This window comes from Panthera pardus, unplaced genomic scaffold, assembly GCF_024362965.1.
Source record: "Panthera pardus isolate Hobbes unplaced genomic scaffold, ASM2436296v1 HiC_scaffold_10, whole genome shotgun sequence".
NCBI classification, from domain to species: Eukaryota; Metazoa; Chordata; class Mammalia; order Carnivora; family Felidae; genus Panthera; species Panthera pardus.
The window spans coordinates 96454529-96473599 of record NW_026526655.1 but is presented as its reverse complement, the minus strand read 5'-3'; the positions used below and the strand labels follow the sequence as shown (position 1 = coordinate 96473599).

Below are 19071 nucleotides of genomic sequence, written 5' to 3'. Positions count from 1 at the left end.
TACAGGAACACAGAGATTCTCAGTCACCAGGCTGGCTGGTAAAACACAAATCTTTTGATTCTTGATACAGTCCCAGGTAGCACACAAGAAACAGGATCTGAAAACATCTATGCAGGGCTCAAAATAGAAGGGATGGTCTCCCATCAGCTAAGACCCCTGAGCCTACTCAAGAGAAAATTTGCTGGTTTTGCGTCAACAAATATTTGTGCAATATACCATCAGTCATGGATTAGAAATCAGGTTCTCACTTTTGGCCATCAGGATTCTTTGAAGCCATCATTTAAGAAAGAACCTCAATGCTCAAGCATATAATCAAAGCATGTGGGAGATGAGAAAAAAGGTAGCCTCTGTTTTATAGTTAAATCCCTAGGCGAGAAGACATAATCAGACATCTGTGCTCAGTTAGATTTCCATTAAAATGAATGCCATGTGCACCGTAATGCAATGTGAAATAACAGAACTCATGGTTTTCCAATGGCACCAAGGGGCATGGAGATTGCTGGCAATGATATCCACCTCCAAAGTTAGGAACAAACCTGTTTATAATATTACAAGATAATATGTATAGTGTCTGGCACACAGTAAGCACTCAATAAATATTTCTTCAGATTTGAATGGAAGAGTGACTTCTTTTATATACAATCTGCTATATAAAGTTTGTACATCCTCTATTTTACTATAAAAATAATATATGCTCTCATGCACATCTGCTTCAACCTCTGAATCAATAAGGAATGAAAGCCAGTCTCTCCTCAAACATTTTCCCCCCCGCTGGGCTGCTAATGGGCTGCATCCACACCTCTGAGGGGTGTGTCTTTAGCAGGCTTCCTCCTCCTGTCACTTGTTGCTGTCTCAATCCTGTTTTGTTTTTTTTAGCCTTTTTAAAATTTATTTTTATTTATTTTTTGCAGTTACTCACAAAGTCATTGAGTTTCAGGGTTTCAACAGATGCCTTTATGCAACCTTGTCCTTCGCTATTCACAAACACACCATTACACTAGATTTTATAAGGGACAAAGAGTGGAATGAATCTAAAGTCTCAGTGTTTATGCAATACAGTGGAGTAAGAAACGAACGTACACACGCAAGGTTAATGATTTTAAGGCCACACGTGTGAGCAGGCCCAGAAGAACCATAATCAGAGAGGAAAGAACGTCGTGTTGCTGCTGGCAAAGGAGCTGAGATTTGACTTCATCCTGAAGGATGAGTAAGATTCATGAGTAAGATTCATGCATGGACAACTCTGGGAGGAGACAGTATCAAGAAGATTAACTATTATGAGCAAGGATGATGAGGATGGGAAAGTATGTAGCTGGTATGGGGTCAGTGAGGAGACTGTTATGTCTGCCACAAAGGTTTCATTATGGGAACAATGAGGTAGATGATGGGCAGGCACGTGAACCCACCTTGGGGTCCTTCAAATGCCAGATTAAGGAACGAGATGTTATCCCATAGGAAAAAAGGAACCATATGGGATTTTAAGCATGGAAGAGACAGTAATAATGGTCTGCTCCCCCTATTTCCTCTGACTACAGAATACTTTCTCAGAATCTCATCACTGCATGCTTGTTCCAAAACACTTATTTCTTTTCCCCATGTCCAGGGGCTCAGCCATTGAACCACCCAGGTGCCCTGACTACTACCTGTTATACAATGAACAAAATATTTAATCTTGCTACTCCTCTTCCTTTCAACCACCCCATTTCCTTTTAAGCCCACTGCAATCACTGTAACTCAGAATTTCCTTATCTGTGACCAGTTACCACCACAGGCACCTTTTGGGTCAAATCTTGCCCTCCAATATCAGTACCTTCTTTGTAGAACTCACTTGGGCTCTGGGAAGACAACATAACAGTTTAGATCAGTGGTGCCTAGATGTCTCAGTGGTGCTGATTCTGTTGATGCAAACACTTCCCCATTAGGATGGGAAGGAAGTTGAAGAAACCTTCTGGGAAGCTCAAATCAGGATCTGATGACTCGTTCACTCTATCTGGATATAGGCCAATCTACCAGTCCTTGGTGGCAATCCCTCCCCTCTTAGGCAAACCACTCTCCAAGTAAATCCTCAATGAAAATACCTCCTCAGATAGCGCTCTTTATGATTGCTTTCATAACCTAGTTTCAAGGATGATATAAGTTTCAAAGAGATCAGCAGTTATGTTATGATTTCAAAAATCTTTTCCTCACTCATCCCAACCTACCACACCCCCCATGAGCATCTAAAGTATCTCTAAACCATGACTGGTTTCAACTCAATGCTCCCAAATGAGGTATTCATTCAAATGACTTAAGATTTGCTCTCTTTAAATATGTTACATTCCCCAAAACTCAAGACCTATCTGCTATTTAAAATATAATATACCGTTTACTCTTAATGTGGAGCTTAGGGGCACCAATTTCCTTCACAGCCAAAAGTCTGTGTATAACTTTTTACTCTCTAAAACTTAATTACTAATACCCTACTGTTGCCCAGAAGCCTTACTATTAACATAAACAGTTGTTTAACATATATTTTATATGTTATACATATTACATATTGTATTATACAATAAAGTAAGCTAGAGAAAAAGAATTATTATTAACAAAAGCATAAGGAAGAGAAAATACAATTACAGCGCCATACCTACATTTATTGAAAAAAGTCCACGTATAAGTGGACCCATGAAGGTCAAATCTATGTTGTTAAACAGTCAACTGAAAGTTAAAAGAAAAGATTCTGGAAACAGATTATCCTGGGTTCCAGTCCTAATCCTTCTGCTTACTTTGTGTAACTTTGATTACATTACATAAACATTTCAGTCTCAATTTCCTCATCTATAAGATGAGAATGATAAAAATATTACCCAGAATATACGGCTGTTGAGATGATTTAATATATATATTTGTCAAAAGGCCAGCATATGGTAAATACTTTCTAATGTTAGATATTATTAGTATTCCATTGTGTTTTTAAGCTTATATATTATGTGAAGGCATTTATCCAATCCTCACTCAGTGTTGAAAAAAATGGCAGAAAAAAGCTATAGGTGTAGAATACCAGAGGTAGAATAAAGGGATACTGTCAAGGGTCAAATGATGTACAGAAAAGATGGCGGGAGAAGAGGGAGAGTGGACACCAGACCTGGCTTGCGTCAGAATTTGAGGCAGGAGTGGCCCTGCCTTGGCAAATGATTTACGTGAGCCAGATTTGCTTTCTAAGAAAAACAAGATTTTATCTGACAAAGAGGAGCACAGACAGCCTGAGAGCACATATAAGACAAAGTAAAGATCCCTTTAGATTCTCACAGGACTCTTCCTGGAGTTCACAGAAAAAAATCTCTCCATTTCCTTAGAAGATAAATATTTTAGTTTTAAAATAAATTATTTTAGAAGTCACAAAATGTAGTAGTATATTTAGCAATACCAATGCAAACAATGCTCTTATTGTCAAGGGATTAAGTTAAATTAGAGGAGTAAGAATAGATGACTATAGGCACACACATGTCACATACAAATAGCCTTGAAAACACCAGCGGGAGGGGAGAGGCACATAATACTTAGGTTCAAAGACTATATAGAAACCCATTGTATGTGCTTCGTAGAAAAATAAACAAATAAGTTGCACATTCTCAAATAGCCACTCTCCTTTCAAACATAATCTTCATCCAGTAGAAAATGAAAGAGGTAAAAAGTGAAACAGAATAGTAAATAGTAATTAAGCAAACTTTGTTTCCCAACAACAAAACTCAAATTCATGAACAGAAATTTTCTTTTTTAAAATTTTTTAAACACACACACACACACACACACACACACACACACAGAATCCAAAGCAGACTCCAGGCTCTGAGTTGTGAGCACAAGGCCCAACCCTGGGCTCGAACCCACAAACCGCGGAATCATGACCTGAGCCGAAGTTGAATGCCTAACTGATTGAGCCACACAGGCGTCCCCAGAAATTTTCTTCTATTTCCACTGTCTGTAACTCTCTTTTTCTTCCTCCCCATGGTACCACTGACTCAGTTTATTCCCCCACACACTTCATGCACAGATCTCAGTGATTAGCAAATGTGATGCCATCATTAGAAGCAAAATGAAAGAGATCTGTTTATAGAGCAAAGTGCTCTGATCCTGGACCTGCCAAATTACTAGTTTAAACAAATGACTACAAGTCCATTGGCCTTAGTTCCCTATATGAAAGTGAGAATCCAGGTGAGATTCCTGAGGCAGGGCTGGGGACCAGTGCTTCCCAGGTGTATAATCCATGTGAACCTGAATGGCTGGCCTCTCCCACCTTACAAGGCCTGGTCTGTAAGCCTTGTAAGGCTTACAAGAGGCTGACGACGCTCTCCCACAACCATCCTCCACTTCTCCCCATCAGTCACAAACCCAGGGAGGGGATGTATGGGCTTGTTAGCAGCAAATGCGTTTCCAGCAACTCAACAGTGCTGGCTGAACTTCCTCCTCCTTTCTTTTGGGGACCTCAGTTTTCCCATTCCCACACCTCTCCATTATGAAAAAGAGTGAACAGCATATATGCGATCCCGATCACAGATGTGGAATAAAGGAAATTAGTCTGTGAGGCAGGGTTTGTTCCTTCTCTGTATGCATCCTGTGAGGGATCAGAGAGAAGATTCCCTGGTGTCTAACACTGTTCATTCTCTATCCCAAGAAAAAGAACTTTTCTTTTCTTTCCCAAGAAAAGGAACTTCCTAGACTTTGACCTTCATATTGATTCTCCCTTCTTTTATGTTATCCACCTCCACTTAGCAATTCCTTCCCCCAGACAGCACTGAGTTGCCTTAGTGTGTAATCTGTACCCAGGCTGATGAATCACCTGGATATTCTCTCCAGTTGGGCATGCTGTTGCTAGGAAACACCAATGGGGTTTTGCCTTTGATTCTCAGAGCCCTCTAGGATGGTGGCTTCCTCTTCTCCTTAGATTTAGGGAGGACAAGTCTGCTTTGCTTGGATCCAGCTACATTGCCCTGCCTGTTTCAGGAAGCAATTTCCTCCTCAACAGTAAACTCCTCTTCCAGACTTGCACCTTCATCTATAGTTATCCCCAAATTCTTTCACCAACCCATCTTTCTTAGACCCCTTCTAACCAGATAAATCCTCCTGATTCGCTTCTTTGTACTTTCAAGTCTTTCTTTATTTTTTTTTAATGTTTATTTATTTTTGAAGGAGAGAGAGACAGAGTGTGAACATGGGAGAGGTAAAGACAGAGGGAGACACAGAATCCGAAGCAGGCTCCAGGCTCTGGGCTGTCAGCACAGAGCCCAATGCAGGGCTTGAACTCACAAACTGTGAGATCGTGACCTGAGCTGAAGTCAGACACTAAACTGACTGAGCCACCCAGCCACCCCTCAAATCTTTTTTAATTGAACATATTCTAGTTGCTATCCAATGGCTGAAAATTTCCTTCTTATTTTCTTCTTTAACATCCCCTCTCCTACCACCACCACCCAAGTCCATCCTATCTCCAGCCAACATCAGGTCACACAGATGGCAAACAAATCACAAAATAAGCATGGAACCTACTTTTCTCTGTGCTGTTGGTCTTTAGGGAAAGGAGATGCATCTCCAAAGCACATTACAGTAAGACCCACACAACTGGAGAAGTAATCAGCCTCAGGAAAACACTTATTAGACTTTGTGCCTAAGACCAGATTTACTGTCTTTCCTCTGCTCATAAATACTCAGAAGACTCCTGAAATTCCATTTTGGATAGACCCCAAGCCAAAGGGCCCTCCAACAACTGGATTTCAAACTCTTCTAAGTGGGACAACCCTAAATTCATAAATTCATAAATACAGCCACTCTCCATCCCTATGCCCTTCTTACGGTATTGCCACAGCCTTGCAGGAGGTAAGGAGAAGTAGTGTTTCTCTGGAAAAGGTTCAAATCCCCAAGAGGATGGTTTTCAGGTGGAAAATTCTCCTGTTCCAGTTCCACTACCATATGAATTGGTAGATATTCAAAAACATACTGTTCCCATGATATTACCCTCTTTGTCATTTTAGAGCTTACCCACCCTAATTTCTCACATTCCAATATATATGTATATATTTTTTTCTATGGTATTAGTCATGTTGTAAAAAGACAAAATTAGGCCAGGGTTGGCCAAAACTATGAAATGAGCCAGATGAAATGAATCTACTAGCATATATTTAAATATCTGGAAAAATGGATAACAACCTGAAAGCCAATATTTTTCACAGTAGGCATGTAAATGAAAACAGAAATGTAAAAAGGTAAATGGGTCTAATGTCTAAATGACCAGCACAAGCAGGAAAAAGAATGCTTTAGAAGGTGGCCATTAAGACCAAGTCAGGGAAGTTGGCTCTCCAGGACCTAAGGCCTGGCTAGGCATTCAGGGAAGTGTGGTGATCCCCATCAAGGACTGGGCAATAAATGAAATCATGCACAGGTACAATAAGAATGAATAGAAGACATCAGAGTTTTTATTTCAACGCAAGTCTGGCATACATCATCAATAAACACAACAAACATCTGATGAGTGAGTGAATGAATGTATGAATGAATGAATGAATGAATGAATTTATAAAGAGATAGGTTTCAGAAACAGTGAATTACCCCCATGCATTATAAAAGATATCTCAAATTCAGTATACTCAAACCTAACAAAAATGAATAATTTATAAGACAATATAATTGGTATTACCAATTGGGAACAAATTCCAATAAATGGTGATTGACAACTGAAACTCATCATGCTCACACCCAACTAAAACCATTTGCAATATGGTATCACTATTCACCACTCACAAACCAGGAGTGTGGGTATCATCTTCAACTCTTCCTCCTCCTCTGTCTGCTAGGGTACTATGCCACCAAGTTCTCTTGGGCCTACATTCTGAATATTCTTTAACTACATCCCTTTCTCTCCATCTTCATGGCCAATGTTGTTACAGTTATGTCTTAATTGAGCTTCACCAAGACCCTTGCAAACACTTCCTGACCAGTCTGCCTGTTTATACCCCCTCTCACCCACCCTCCAAACAGCAGCCATGGTGGTCATTCTAAAACTTAGATTTGATCAACACACCTTCCCGCTTCAAACCTTCCAGTGACTTCCCACTGTCTATAGGATCAAGGCCATAGCATTTAGGCCTCGCATATCTTCCCAATCTCATCTTTTGTCATTTCCTATCTTCACCACTCCGAGGCTCCAGATATGAAAGGCAGAAAAGCACTGTTATGAGCCAGTCTATAGTAGTAGCACCAGCTATTGCTGGGGATGTCTGTCTGAAATAGAGGCCAGGTTGTCACTGACATGCCCCATTCCTATAGAGAACTTGGATTCTTTTTTGGACAAGCACACCCAACCTCACAGCTCTATAGGGAGGCCTGAAATCAATTCTGGGAACTGTTCATCTGGCAGCATGGGCAGAAATACATTAGCTATCAGACATAATGTTTAGGAGTTCCTGAGTAAAGGTATCAGGGAAATACAACAAATTTTAAAAAAATCATACAGGTAAGTGCCTCATCCTGCATTTCTGAGTCACCAAAATCTGTCCTATACACCAGACTTTCTCATTCACCTACAACTATCCACTGGAAAGTGATATATCTCTATTATTGCGTACTTTAGCTTAACTCTGCCAAACTAATAATCAAAATAGAAAATCTGCCACAAAATCCAACATTACTATTAATTCCAAATTACCATGACTACATCTAATACTATTAATAACAGTAATGACTATTAATTCCAAAGCTTAATATAAATTATTTGAGATCAGCCAAACTTTAAAAGTAATAAGTCTGTCAGTGAATTTTTAAAAGCACACAACTTTAATAAATACAGTAGAAATGTTACAGCAACCTTCTTAAATTCTTAGTAAATGCTGCAGCAAAGCCTTTGCCACCAAGTACACTATTTAAAATTCACTAAACAAGTAGGAAATAAATTATTCCCATTATCATTCTTTACCTGGATCAAAACTGGGAGGAAAAGCAAAGGGAAAACACTCAACCGAAGTATTTCACATGAAGAACCTTGAGGTCGAACAAAGGAAGTTAGAAAACGGGGTTACAGAGCAACTTCAAAATCTACCTGGCCAGGCATCCAGTGCCCCCCCTTATTTACTCAGAAATAATTCACAGACCACCTACTATGAGCGTTAGACTGAAGGCAACATTCTGAGTGTTCCAAGGAGTGCATATGACGTATAAAGACAGCTGATTTAAGGGCAGATGGAAAGCAGGGCAACAATGAGGGAGGTGAGAGCTGGCCAGGATGAGTGAAGGAGCCAGCAAAGCTAAAGGCCCCAAACCAGCCTTGGTACCACAAGTCAAGTGCAAGCTCTGACCCAGGCAGGAAGCAGGACGTAGGCCTGTGCCAGTGGTTGCTTTTACAAACTGCCCTGAAAGTCAGCAATCATAGGGAAACCAACCTTGGGCAAACACAGTGTTTCTCAGGATGTGTCGTTATATGTACCCCAGGGGGGTTTGTGGGATGCCTGCAAGCAGCTCACAGAAGAATATATTTGTATCTTAATAGCTATGTATTTATTTCAGTGTGTATCAAAAAAAACATATAAATAAATAAAACTAACTTTTTATAATAGTTTTATGATGAGATCAACCTCATGATTTCATTAATTTTCGTGCTTCTAGTTATATCAAGAAAAAATATAAAGAACAATTGTACAGAAAATATAAATAAAAAAGCTATAAGTGAATGATGGTTCAGGTCTTACATATAGAGATCAGAAAGATTATACTGAAATGACTGACGTTTGGAAAAATGGGAACTTAACCAAAGAGGGAAGGCATGTCAGTAGAACTGAAAAAATCTAATGTTAGCATCAAAATGATACACTCGGAGAGGTTTTCTTCTGCTTTTCAGATCAATTTCAGACACAAACCAATCTGAATTCTTATGTAAACTTCCAAATTTTCACAGAATAACCAGTTTAGGGAATCTGAATCCAACTTCTTAGCTCCCATCTGCCAATTTTTGCATCCAATTGCATAAAGTCAGACCGGAAGGGGTGTCTTCCCTCCAGAGCATACAAATCACAGCTTGGGGCTGGGGCCCCAAGAGTGGCAGGTGTAATTAACCTGGCCGACCTTCCTCCCCAGGCCTCCTCGTCCCAGCACAGGGAGAGGCCCACAGCCGGGAAAGGGTATCAGAGGAAAGCAGCGTGTGTGCCACCGAGGAAATTAATTGAAAAGAACAAAACCTCCCTCCATTCTATCTCACCCCGATTCAGAACATCTTAATTGCAGAGAGCCTAAGCTCATTAAGTGCGGCTCAACGGTTGTCAGAAGATTATCAAGTATTAAATTTAAAACCTATATAGTCTTCACGCCTCCTGATAAAAGTTTGTAAGGGTATTTTTTCAGAAGCCCTGTCTGGAATGACTGTGCAGTGGTGATTTGCTAAGGAGCTTATCCTACCAATGCGGGTGTGAGTAATTTGTTTCTAATTATTTCAATAAATGGGCTATATAAGAAATCCGAATAACAAAGTAACTTATGCCACAGAAGAATAAATCCTGGTGCTCTCAATGTCCAGATAAGTAACCATGCTATTAAGAGCTGCCTCGTAGATAATTGTAGTTTTGTATAATGATAGAACTCTATTTACATAATATGCCAAAGGTGTCTAATGCAAAATAGGGTTTACATATAACCTTGTTGAATCTGCAGAATGAATTCATATTCCACCCTTGCATTGGTCAAAAAACATTATTTCACACTCCATCGCCCTAACAAATAAATTAATAAAGCTTACCGCTATTCCTGTAAATCCCGATATGTGTATCTCTCTGGATTCAATATAACAACAACTTCTTAGTCTTGCCCTTGCATGTCCTTTGAAGCACTCAGAGAGAGAGAATTATTCTCCAGACTGCCCCACCCTGCATCTGACCTCCAGATGTATTTCACCAAACTGGATTCTGGCCAATGCTGGGGAAGAAATCTCAAGGCCAGTGATGGCCTCATCCTTTCATGTCAAACGAAGGAGGAAAGTTACCAGGATTCTCTCCTTCTCTTCTTAAAAACCTACAAAATACCAGGTTTTATATTTCCACAGTAAAATTCTAGTAAAGCACCCCAGGCTCTTTATCTTTACGTGGTTGTCAGGGCAGGGACAGTGGCCTTCTCATTTATTCGCCTTTATAACCCTAGTGTCTGGAACATGTGGGTAGATGTCCACTACCTGGCCCATAGTTGGTGCTCAATAAATACGTATAGGATAGATGAACAAGCATTATTAGTGCTGTATCCCAGATATGAAGAAACGATCCATTGTGATATCAGGACAGCTCAAAAGTCTGTAAAATTCATGAGGCCTGTATTTACCAGGCATCTCAAACCTGTCTCTGTGTAAGGTATTTTGTAAGACATAAAAGAATAAAAATTGCGATTTACAGTCAGATCGAGGGAACCAGCTGAACACAACTAAAACACTGGAAAGCAAACGGTTTATGCACTTATTTGGAAATACGTTTCAATATAAGTGTCAAAAAGCAAAGAACAGAAATATGGAAGAGAAAGGAGAGAGGAAATCTCACTTTGGGCTCCTTTGAATCTCATCCTGCGGGACTTAAAACCTAATTCCCACTTTTAGAAAGGAAAAAACCTATGTTTGTTTTTCCCTCTAAAATCTTTGTCTGTTGTTTATGCTGTTGTTTATGTTTATATAGACAGACAAGATTTACACAAGCACAGGAAAAGTCCAAACTGTTCACACTGATCAATGATGTTATTAAACTGAGGGCTAGGACTTGGAGAGGGTACTATTTCACCTTCTATTTTGTGTATTTCTGCATTGTCGGAATTTCTAACAATGAGTAAGTATCATTTTTTATAGTTAAACAAAACAATTACAAATTTAAAAAGAAAACTACAATTAAGTAACTACATTTTATGGTACATATTGAGCATTCTAGGAGCTCAATAAAACATTAATTGTCCAGAATGCAATTAACCAAAGACCTCAATCAACTGGTATTTTTTACTGCATTATACTCTTAGGAAAAAGAAGCAAGTCTTATAATTCATACCGAGAATTTAGGGAGCAGTACTGTTTGTCAAAAGAAATCAGTTTGAGGGTATGGCTAACTACCAAACATTCAGTTCCTCTAACTTATCTACCTCCATCTTTGTATGCAATTATTAGTGCTGTTTAGACATTTGCTATTCTATTTGTCGCCTCAGACAAGCAGTCTGTCAGAATCTCTGGCCCCACGCAGACCCACTGAATCAGAAACTCTGGGGGTAGACTCCAGGAATCTGAATTTTAACAAAATCCCCAGCTCATAGATATGTACATGAATGTTGACAAGCCTAGTACAGAATATTAACCCTGAGTTGCTGCATGATTCTCAATCCACAAAGAAGGACATATTTATTTCCATTATATTGTCCTTTTAAAAACAGAAAAGTAGGCATTTTATATTTTCTGCAGGAACACTAAACAGTATTAACTGATAAACAAAATGAACTAGACACATAGTCATCCCTCTCTTATTATTCCACAAAATTGTTGGAAATAACATTAGAACTTAACACAATAAAAGATAGTGGAAAACTCCTGCTCCAAAACCACTCTGTGAAAAGTACAATCCTGCAATTACTTTCTTAACCACTAAACAGTGCTCATGCATTGTCAGGACAAACAAATACCAGATCCCAGACGTGGGACAACAAGGCATGGCACTTAACATGATACCATTCCCCATTCCACGCCAATGACAGACATTACCAATCAATTATGGCACTTTATCTTTCCATCCATGATGGTGCATCAGAATCCTCAACAGAGTACCATAGTTAACCATGGCCCATGAATCAATATTAGCATTTATGAGGAAATATTTATCTATATTTAAAAATTGCTAGAAATGATAATAGCCTGATTAAGGAATGGTAAATGAAGGATCTGTAATTTAAGGTCCCCCTGTGTAAACAAACCAAATGAGATTACAAAATGGCCAAAGATTATCCTCTGTATCTAAAACATACTTATCTTCATTCTCCAAACTGTTTGATTACAGAAGATAAAGATTAGAAATTAGAATCAATGATATTCTAGACCCAGAAGGACTCTTAGAGACCATCTAGCTCAGCTGTTTCCATTACACAGGAGGAAATATTGACCTAGAGAAATCACACTGGCTAAGTCACATAGCTAGTTATGGCAGAGTCCAACTGGGAATCATTCTGTCTAACCAAGAATTCTCCCACTGTATCAAAGGGTTCCAAAAACCACAAGAGCCACTGGTAGGATTAACTGGGCATAATATGCATACAGATTTGGAGATAGAGGACAATATCATCCTCTAGTCTAGGGATGAACCAAATTCATGTAATGGTACACTGTTCTTGGTAGTACAAGCCCATCCTCAGCCATCAGGTGGAGTGGAGATAAGCTACAAAATGGCAAGTTCCACCAGGGGGCACTGCACAGCTACTTCTGGAAGTCTTGTAGGAAAGGGCACCAGGAAGGAATTTCACAGGTCAGCTTTGAGGCTATATTTGCAGAACATCTGTTCTTAGGTCTCCCAACGATACTCAGACTAAAGACGTCCAAAACAAACTCATGGTTGGCACTGTGTACCTGTGCCAAAGCAGCAACAACAAACCTAGTCCCACTCTTCCAGGTAGTTCTCTCTCAAAGAAACCACTATTTATACAGTTATGCCTGATGGAAGACTAGGGGTCGTCCCTGGTTCCTCCCTTTCCCCAGCCTAAATCCAATCAACAACGCCATAAATTTTATCCCTAGATATTTTGGGAATTAGACCCTTCTATGTCCCCCATTACTTGGGTATCCTTGAATGCTGCCTTCTCTTGCCTAAAGTTCCACAGCAGCTCATTAGCTGGTCTTCTCTTACTTACTATGCTCTTCTCCCCAGTCTGTTCACCATTTAATGGCCAGAGTGATTTTTTTCAAATCAAAATTCTGTGTCACTCTCCTCCACTTAAAACCATTCAATAGCTTCTCATAGGTTTTAAGAAGACGCTCAAGTCTTTACAGGATCTGACCCCCTCCATCTCTCTAGCCTTGCCCCTAAATTTTCCCCCAACCTTCTGCACTCCAATACACTGGTCTCTCAGTTTCCTGGCTCTTCATTACTTCTTTTACCACAGGGTCTTTATACATGCTACCTCCTCTTTATTTTCCATCCTTCACACATCAGTTCCAGGCTCACTTCCTCAAAGAAACCTTTTTAGACTCCCCAGTGTAGGTCACTCCTCTACAATATATTCTCATGGGTAAGTATTTGTTTCCTTGGGAGGACTTACATGAGTTTACAATTATATATTCATTAGTCTCCTCACCCACCAACCTGTTCTCAGTTGTCTGCAGACTCCGTGAAAACAGATCCATTCTGCTCACTGTTTCATCCTCAGTGTCTAATCAGACACTGACACATAGTAGACATCCAGCAAATACTGAGTGAATGAATGAATGAGTGAAGGCTTGGTGTTTTAGCTCATACTACTGCTCATGAAGCAACCAATAATCATTTGCAGTTTCCAGGCATGTATGAGAGTCAGGAATTCTAGGATTTCTGAGGAAAAACAGCTTCTTAGCTATATCAGTCATTCATAAAGCTTATCATCATAATTCTTCTGCAAATGGCCTGTGCCTGAGAGCGGTATCTATCCTAAGCTCCAAGAGAAGCCATTTCTCTGAGTTCAGACATCACTGCCATGACATCTTATATCCTGTTATCTCAGACTGATTCTCCCTTTCAGGTATCAGCCTCACAATGTGAGGCAGAAATGCCAAGTATGTAAGCACCCAAGTTAGTCTCAGGCATGGGATAACGATGAACCTGAGAACTGTCAGCAAAAGAGCATAGCAGGGGGCAGATCCTAATGCTCTGGTACTTGTGAGAGACTCATCATGGAAGGTCAACAGAGAACACAAGGTGTTCCTGCTCTATACCATAGTCTTAAGGCAGTTTCTAATATTCAAAACTGATAATTAACTATACTGAGTAATCCACATATTTCTGAAGTATGCCACAGCCAAGTGGACCAAAGTGTTTTCTAGAGAGTCGAAACAATTGGAATGTATGCTTTTGCGCTTGCTCATACATTCATGTGGCTCTCTCTCTCTCTCCCAACCCCACTGACCCTCATGTTCACTTGCTCGGGTTCTCTCTCTCTCTCTCTCTCTCTCTCTCTCTGTGTGTGTGTGTTCTCATTTTCCAAAGAACTCTAATGTTGAACAATGAACTAAATGTGTATCATACAAAATTACTTTTCTTTTACAGAGAACGTCTAGGGACTTGTTCTGCAACAAGAGAATCTTGAAACTGTAATTAACATTCAGTTAATTCAGTTAACAACCTGAATTACGGTACGGCTTTCAGGTCACCTAAATTATGCTTTGATTAGAACAGTTCCCCTATTTGGAAAATACTGGAAGCATCTCAATCAAATCCTCAGCAAAGACACCTTCAACCTTATCTCCAACAAATTCCCTCACTAAGAATGGTAGCTACTGTTCACATGGTGACACTTGTCTATTACTAAAAATATGAAAAGAAATTAGGTGCCCTGTGTGCAATTCCTGGCAACCTGGCCCCCTGCTGTCAATCCCTGCATCTGTACACACACCTGTACACATACCAATATCTTATAGGAAAAGACCACGTTTGGTACCCTTCAGGGCCCACGATGGAGAAGACTGCTTCCAATGACTTCTACTTTACAACTGGAGACTAATTTAGTCCCTGGAAATGTTGTGGGTTCTAGTCAGTCATGACTAGGTCCTTGACTTTCTGGTTTAAAGTACCTATTATATGCATATCAAAGAGGACATAAAGCTACATCTACATGGCCTGATGCATCGAGGAACATGGGCCTGTTTCCATACTAGTTCCTCCTTTTAATCCCGCTCCCCAGTTTTCCTCAAAATCTTTGCCTTCTTTCTTATGAAATATGTTCTTTCTAATTGTAATTTTCCCATTTTCCAAAACTACAACACTCCTTGTTTTTTTCTTGGCTACTTTTCCATTTCCCAGTCAGGACTTCCATCTCCTCCTTGCCCTTCCCAAATGACTTCTTATTTCCTCTAAAGCATTAGTTCTACACGCTGGCTGCATGTCGGAGTCACTTATAGATGTAAAAATACACACACACGTGCATGCACCTATGTCTAGGCCCCACACCTGAATAATTAGGTCAGTACTCTGGGGAATGAAGTGTGGTCACTGATAATTTTGTAGGCCTTTCAGTGATTCCACTCATGTACTCAGGGGTGAAAACCTCTACCTTACAATTTGTTTACCTAATTATACCTTTTAACTTTCATTCACATACTCAGACTTATTTATCAATAATTTATTCATTTTTGCTTATTGAAAACTCCAGAGGTATCATTTTGTTAGACACTGAGAATGGCTAGATATATAGATGTATCCCTCTTTGATGTTGATGTTCTGAATATTTCTAACCTCAGTCTCCATGTTCTTCTTACCTATACTCCCTACTCCTCACCTGTGAGAGCTCTCTGCCTTTATCATGATGCCAACTACCTTCTACTTCCTGAGACCTCTAAATATTTAGTCCAGACACTCACCCTGATATTCAGACTAGGATATCTAACTACATATTGGACCTGTTGATTTGAGTGACCTATGGACAAGTCAAATTCAGCATGTCAAGAAAAGGTTCTGACTTCCCCCTGAACTCACTCTTCCCCCTACATCCTCTTAGTTGGTGGTCCCATCATCCAAGTTTAAACCTGAAAGTCTTGCTTCCTGTCCCTCTCTCCTGCACTCCCACCCCTCACGTAACTTTGGTGTTGTCTCCAAAACATTGTGTTCATCCACACTGTCAGTGCCCAATGCCCTAATTCTGGCTACTGATGGGTATCCCTGCCCATATTTTGCTAGCTACAGTCCCATCTTCAGCAGAATCACCAGAGTAAGTAGTCTAAAGGGAAAATTGACTCATGCCACTGGTTTTCCTTCATTCCTAAGTAAAATGTAAGGTCCTTAACCTGGCATACAATGGCCTCCAAGATCTGATCCTACACAACTCTCCGCCACTACTAGCACGGATTACTAACCCACAATTAAGGCTATTACAACACAAAATGGTGTACAGCTTCCATTTTTCAGCAGGGATCTTTCTCACTCCCACCCCCAACATTCCATTCAGTCACCTCAGTATGCAAAATTCAGCACCACCTACCTCTACACTCTTTGGTTGATTATATTGCTCTTATATTAAGTGCATATCTCAAACAATATACCACTATTTTTTTAATGGTATAATAACCTATCTTTGTTTCTATCTGCCCAGTTACATGGTGAACTCCCTAACTACAGTAACTACGACTGTATTATTACTGTTTTTGTTATTTTTTCTTTATATTTTCAAAATGTAGCATAAGGGCTAGTATATCTCAAGTACTCAGTAGCTACTTATGAAATGAATGAAAACTTCCCACCCTTAAGAAGCTTAAAATTTTTAAAAATATTATTTTAACTTTTATGTTCATTTATCAAATTTCAGACATAGTTTCTTTGCTCTCTAACTTTAAAATGTACCCCCAAAGCCCATTACACTCAAATACAAATAAGACCATTTAAATCTACCTTACTATAATTTTCCAGGAATATAGAGGGATCATATATACTACTAAATTATACGATTGATGTAAAATGACACTCTTGGGAAGCAACAGAGCTTAAAACTGCCTTGGTGCTTCTCATAATTTAAATGTTTTGCAGAAAAAGTTCCCAGCAGAGGATGGAGTCTACAGTCATCTCCATATGGAAACCAAGTTACACAATCAGACAAATATTGAGGCTGGTCAGCTGAATTGAGTGATATTGACTGACCTGGTCCCGCATTCAAGTCAATGAGTCCTTTTTGGAAACTAGACTTTTGGATGGTATACCAAATATGTGAATGAGTAGAGTAGAGCTTTCCTGAGGAGGAATTACAAATAAGCTTATTTTATTAGGGATTCAAGTCCTGAGTAATAAACTCAGTTTGACCCTGTCAAAATCCTACATCTAGCAGCATTTTGAGAATTTGTTGGTTCCACTGCTTCATTCCAAGTTGTTTGTAGTTTAGTTGAGCACATGGAAGCTTTCAGTTATCAAAAGTGTGCTTAAATATGCACATTATTTCACATTCATCTGCACCTGCCTAGCAGTCATCACCAGAGGCCCAGGAATATTCAGGGAACCACTGAACTGTGAGCAATAGTTAATAAAAAATTCCTGCAGTTTTAATTACAAACAAAAACCAAGCATGTTTCGACTCTATAAAATGGATCTGGAGTATCCAGGGAGCTGCTGCTGTTTATAACCACACATAAATTATATTCATCTTTCACATTGAGTTAGTGCAGCATCACAAATACACAGATAGATAAAGCCAGCAGGATTCAGTATCATAAAAATATTAGTTCTACCACCTGTTTCAGGAATTTTCTGGAACAAATAGAAACTAACAGACAATTTACTCATCTTTCCTATCATGGGGATTTTTTTTAAGTCATCTTCCTATCCATGGAACTAAACAAAGGACTACTAAGAACCTTGATGCTATAAATATTGAGAAGTAAAATTTCTGTGCATTATCCAAAAATCATTAAGGGTAGGAAGAAACCAATAAGTAAGCCAAACATCAAGATTATCCTTCCTTTTGAGCTCGGACTACCAAGAATCATGGTGAAAGATGTCTGAGATTCTTATCAGGGCTTTAGGTCTCCATTTGCTTATTCCTTCATTTATCATGTATTTGTGACCAGGTCTTGTACTGGGCACTCAGCACACAAAGGCAAGTTATAAAGGTCTCTGCCTTCTTTTCAGAGATGCCCTCTGTATAATGGGTGATTCACACAAGCAATCACACAACTGGGTAAATGTGAGGATGAAGACATGCCTCCTTTACTCACGCTTTCAACAAATATTTGGACTTGAGTTTTAAAATTCAGACACTGTATGAGGCACTAGTGAACTAAATCCAGTGCTTGCCTATGAATCGTTTATGAAAGGTGTTCACACAGTAAATACACAATTACAAAATAGTGAGATTGAGCCAGGGTAGGCCAAGTACACGGGAACATCTGTCAAGGTCCCCCAGTTCAGACACAGGGGTCAGGGAAATTCTGAGAAATGGAGCATCCAAGACAAGAGCTAAGAATGGACATGCACTAGTCTGATGGAGGAGGTGGTGGGTGTGGGGATGAGGGCAGCAGGGAGAGGGAGCTGCATGTCAAGGGACCTCAATGCCAGAAGAATGTACACACTGTAATGATTTAAAGACTAAAGCTGGGATTATAGTACTTATGCCAAAGAGTTTTTGTATGGCAAAAGAAACATGAGATATTACAACTCCTTAATATAAGATTTGTAAATGATTATTCAAACCTGGGAAGGGAATCCAATAAATAAGAATCTGGGGGAAGGAAGCTCAGAAAACACATAACAAAATTAGATCACATAAGGGGAAAGGCAACTCGATTCATCAAAAACGTCACCAGAAAGGTGTGAGGAGAAAGCAGACCAAAAAATTATGAATCGTCAGCCTCAAAGTTAAGCCCAGGAAGATAGGATCAAAGCTTTAAATCACATGTGAAAATGCCTAACCCAGGGCCTGGGACAGAAATATTTAAAAGGTAGATTTATTTACCTGGTCTTGAGATAATAGGAGGCACCATTCCTACTATTCCACTTGAAATGCTAAATGAGAGAAATGAATACCTAGCAGTATGCCTGCCGATATGTTGGCTGCTATTGCTGTCAGTGCTGTTGGTACTGTTACTATCAGCTATGAGAAACCAGTTAATAATTTAGACAGTGTATTAGTTCAGCTAGGAAGGGCATTTCTTACTTCAGGAAGCAACAGTCCAGGCTCAAATATTAAAGCTTTTGAAAGGGGTGTGGAGGGTACCCAGGCTGGGGTGTGAAGAGCATGCTCTGTCCTCCTGAGAGAGATGGATGAACTGGAAGAATTATGTAACTAACTCAAGGTGGACCACAAACTTTTATTCACAGAAACACCCTTCAACACTATGAGGAGGACCCTTCCATTCATATAGATATAGTAGCTGGGGCTGAATATTAC

The 19071-nt window shown here is 39.6% G+C and overlaps 1 protein-coding gene across 6 annotated transcripts in view; it reads right to left on the bottom strand.

The window, feature by feature from the left end:
• The window catches only part of NCKAP5 (NCK associated protein 5), a 959339-nt gene that overhangs the window by 675930 nt on the left and 264338 nt on the right, over nt 1-19071 (bottom strand). Inside the window, exon 1 of one of the 6 annotated variants that reach the window (XM_019454194.2) lies at nt 9752-9941. The exons of the other annotated variants lie outside the window; for them this stretch is intronic. The gene's annotated coding sequence lies outside the window, so the exon portion shown is untranslated. Of the gene's footprint in view, nt 1-9751; nt 9942-19071 lie in introns of those variants that run through there. 6 annotated transcript variants of the gene reach the window in all.